At 35.4% G+C, this 4704-nt stretch overlaps 1 long non-coding RNA gene across 1 annotated transcript; it reads left to right on the forward strand.

Annotated features, from left to right (window-relative positions):
* The first annotated feature begins 1621 nt into the window (after positions 1 to 1621).
* Positions 1622 to 4476, forward strand: LOC140176526 (uncharacterized). The gene is made up of 2 exons (XR_011868138.1): positions 1622 to 1958; positions 3253 to 4476. It is a non-coding gene; the product is annotated as an uncharacterized lncRNA (long non-coding RNA).
* Positions 4477 to 4704: the final 228 nt, after the last annotated feature.

Here is a 4704-nt window from a genome sequence, read left to right on the forward strand (position 1 = left end):
CTCATAAGTTCTGCCGGATTTGGTTCACCATGTCCTTAGGTGGGTGAATTTCTGAGTTTATCCTTCTGGGTTGGGGGTTTCATGAAGTTCCCTCCCTATTAGAACCGTGTACTCTGTCTTGCCGTGGAGGTACCACTATTGCACGATCATTGTTGTGATGTTCTGGTTCGTACTCGGATGCCGTATGTCCATCTTCAGGATGGTAATCTGTCCTGATTAGGTGTAGTGTTCCAGGTCTTCGACAATGGCGCCAATGTTACGAGGGTTACCTGAAACTAGGTTGCTTTGGACTTGAACGTGAGGTCCAAACGCCTTTGGGTGCTTTGTCCGACATCTTCTGCTGCTATGGTGCCGCCGTTCGATGTCTCGATGAAGGTGGGGGGGGTAGTGCCTGTAAGAGACATCGATACTTAAGTTAGCAAGGGTTTAAATAAGTTTTTAGTAGATTAGGTTCAAAGAATACCTGAGGATGTCAGAGTATTTATAAGTGTAGATGTAGAGTCAATAACTACTTTCTAGAGTGGTTCCACCTTTGGTGGTGGCTAGTTATTTTCCTTTTATCAGGGAGGTTGAAGATCTCTTTTTTAGATGAATAATAAAGACAGAGTAATTCGGTTGCTTAATTAGATAAATAGGGCTTCCCTTAGGTCGTTATGAACGACCTCTGTGAGGTCGGGTGAATGCTGATTTGTAAGATGTCTGTAGATTGAGCTTTATTCATTTTGGGTCTGGCTAAGTAATAGGCCTGAGTATAAATAGTAGTATACAAACATAAATATACTTATATTGATAAATAAAATATTTATTTTATTTATAATAAAAAAATCCATGAATTTCCTGTGTTTAAGAAAATTAAATGAATAAAGAATTTAATTCTTTTTCTAGTTAGGTTGTAATTTCTTTTTTTCAAACTTTCTTTTTCGTAAATCTTAATAACAAAATTGATATGCAACTATTTTATTTTGTTTTGTGCTTGTTAATCCAGGCATCCTCTATTTAATAATCACCTTGTACGAGAGACTTTTCTGCAATTGGTCTTTGGTCAATTAAGTATGGTTGGCTAACAATTATTTTCGTACACACCGATGATTACTTCTAAATAATTAATGAACCCAACTAGATGATACAACTATTATAAGACGAGCAACGAGATCAAGCGTCATCAACATAACTATATACACATTGTTAATGAGTAAATAGTTATTTTTTATCACAAAAGATTAAAGTACGGACAATACTAATCATGAAAAAAAGAAATAAATTTAGTAAACATGAAAGATTAATTTGATAATTCCGTCTAATGATTCTAATCAGATGTTAATTTTTTTGCGACGCCATTTATTTGACTTCCTATGTGACATGTACTTTTTCAGCTTGGCTTAATGCACATTTCAACGTGGCATTATTTTTTGATGTTATCATAATGACCCTAGATGCTTCTTTTTCATAAATGTATGCTCTTTCCCTATTTGAAATTCTATTTATCAAAGTCTAAAAAATTTTCTTGGAAAAATCTAGTTGGAAGAATACCTAACCGTCAAATCACAAATTCGATTACATCTAAATATCTAATGTAAGTTGCAGCAATTTTAAAACTGTTAGTTCAAAGAGAACGAAGCCTAAGAATCTAAATAAGAGATAGTACTGTGAATTAAAAGTAGTGGTGCCAATTGAGTCCAAGATCTTAAAACTGGTCCTAAATCCTTCAACTTAGTTTTAGTCCACAGCCCTAAAACTATAAAAACATATTTTATTACATCTTAGTCCTAATCAACCCCAAAAAAATTTGAAATAGGACTGGCCTTAAAAGTCCTAAAAAAAATTGGAGTTGCTGTGCACCAACTTACCATTGTTGTGCATTGGAAAAGACGAAATTGGTGGGTCACCGAAAAAAAGACGAAATTGGTGGCTGCTCTTCCTTCCTAATGCAGTGGCTGATCCTCCTCCCTGACAACGCGGTGAGTTTCTTCTTCTTCTCTCCCTTTTTCTGCTTTGCTTGTTTCTTCAACTTCAAATACTTTCTCTTCTGTATTGTATGTACATACATACATACATACATACATACATAATGATGGTTTGTGTTGAATGTAGATGACTCTTTTAATGTTTGTTTGTTTATTTTTGCTTCTTCTATATTATGAAAGTAGCAACAGTTTAAAATAATTATAAATGGTATTTTGATTGTCTAAATATGATTAAAAAATTTATAAACATAGATGATAAAATTATTTCTAAGACTCCTATTCAAGTACAATTTTGATGTCTACAGTAGGAGCAATATAAGGCACTATTTTTGCCCTCTATGTTGAAAGGATTGGAACCAGCAGAAGTTGGGTTAGAATATTAGGCTTTTAACTGCTGTATATTCGGTAGATATAATTATCAAGTGTCAATTATGTATAATAATGAGAATTCGATTATTTTGTTGTTATTACGTTTCCAGAGAATTGTGGCGTCTGGGATAATGGTAAATGCGATTGCATGGTGTGTAAATACGAGAGGGCCATTGTATGCTTCTATTTTCAATCCTCTAATGTTTGTGCTTGTGGTTCTTGCTAGTTCTTTAATGTTTAATTTTCTACTATGGATACTAACGAGAGAGCTGATGAGATAGTGAATGGCATGTTTATATATATAGTTAAACATTGGATTTAATATGAATAATGCACATTATTTGATATTTATTTTTTAAATTTTTTATTTTCTACACATAAAAGGGATAAAAGAAGCCAATAGTTTTTAATAAGTTTTATATGTGTTGTTAAGATAGAGAGCAACGTAAAAAATAAATAAATAAATAAAAAAGAGGATTTGGTGTCCCACGGGTTGGTCCTAAGACTTTTAACTTTACAGATTTTTTGAAAATTTGACCCAATTGATTATAGGATTTTTTGTTCTTTTAGCCCTATAAAATAGTGCCAAGGCCCTATAGGGTCAAGCATATTGATTATACTAGTTGAAAGTGGTATTGCTAAAGTCTAATACTGTGACAAATCCTAGAAGAAGCTTGATGCCAGGGCATTTTGGCCAGTTTCACTGACCTTTTCTTTACTGTTTTAGGGTAGTTTCATGCATTTTCTTAGTAAATAAGCAAGTTTTGGGTAGATATTCACTTACATCTTGATTCAAGCAAACATTGTGAACTTTACATGATTTTATGAGAATTATGCATGAATTGCAGGATAAAATGGATAATGCATGATCTCATGATTTGAAATAGAGCTTTGATGCACTTTAATTACTTGATTTCAGGACAAAGGAAGCAAGAAAGAACCACGTTAGTAGCCACGTTAGTCTAATTAACGTGACCACTAACGTGGAATGGGAGCTAGCTTGCAATGTTAATGAGAAAAGTGATCGCCAATAACGCTTTTGAAAGCCATCATAGCCCACGTTAGTTGCCACGTTAACTACATTAACGTGGAAGCTAACGTGGAGGAGAAGTGAAGCTCCAACATTAGTGGTAAAAGTGAATACCACTAACGTTGGAAAAAGGGGCACACTTAGCCACGTTAAGAGTCACGTTAATTATATTAACGTGAACTCTAACGTGGAAGGAGCAAAGAAGTGCCAACGTTAGTGACACTCACCTTTGTCACTAACGTTGGGTTAAGCCACTATTGCCCACGTTAGTTGCCACGTTAATTATATTAACGTGGAAGCTAACGTGGAAGAAGAATTGATGGACCAACGTTAATGACACTCACCTTTGTCATTAACGTTGGAGATGGCAATCACCACCACGTTAGTGGCCACGTTAATGCAATTAACGTGAGGCACTAACGTGGGAAGGGGGCGTTTGGAGCGTTAGTGACAAAGGTAAGTGTCACTAACGCTCTCGAAGCTTAGGCATACCCACGTTAAGGGTCACGTTAGCTATACTAACGTGAACTCTAACGTGGGAAAAAGGGGCAACAAGCAATGTTATTGGAAAAGGTGAATGCTAATAACGTTTGCGAAGGACCAAGAGGCAACATTAGTGATCACGTTAGTGCCACTAACGTTGAAGTTAATGTGGACCATCTTGGGTTAGGAACGTTAGTGAAAAAGGTGATCGTCACTAACGTTCTCGAACCCACATTTTCACTTAACGTTAACACCACTAACGTCCTAACTAACGTCCATGCCTAACTCACACTTTCTCTGCAAGCAAAGCTGAGCCCACTGAAGACTACAATTGCTTCAACTAAAGATCCAAAGGCCCATATCCAAGACTTAAAGAGCCAACTAAAATATTAGAAAAGTAGTATATATAGGAGTAGTTTTGAACTAGTAAAGGAGTTTTTTGGTATTTTGGAGAACTACACTCTGTATATTTTACTTTCTCTGCAACTTCTAGTTTTAGTTTTCATAATGTACTTTTCATCTATGCTTTCCATTCCCAGAGCTATGAACAACTAAACCCCTTTCATTGGGTTAGGGAGCTCTGTTGTAATTTGATGGATCAATAATAGTTTTCATTATTCTTCTTCTTTCTTTTCTCTTGATTTTACTAGAAAGCTTTCAATCTTCATCCAATTGGGTAGTTGTCTTGGAAAAGAAGCTATTCATACTTGGATCTCTTCGGAACCTTGGAAGAGGAATGAAGAGATCATGCTAGAAATGCTTTCTCATGTTGGATCAAATTGGGGTTTGGATGGATATAGTGACATATAATCCTACCAACACTTTGATTTGGGAATACATGTGGTATAATCAGTGACC

The sequence above is a fragment of the Arachis hypogaea genome, chromosome 11 (genome assembly GCF_003086295.3).
Source record: "Arachis hypogaea cultivar Tifrunner chromosome 11, arahy.Tifrunner.gnm2.J5K5, whole genome shotgun sequence".
Lineage (NCBI taxonomy): Eukaryota > Viridiplantae > Streptophyta > Magnoliopsida > Fabales > Fabaceae > Arachis > Arachis hypogaea.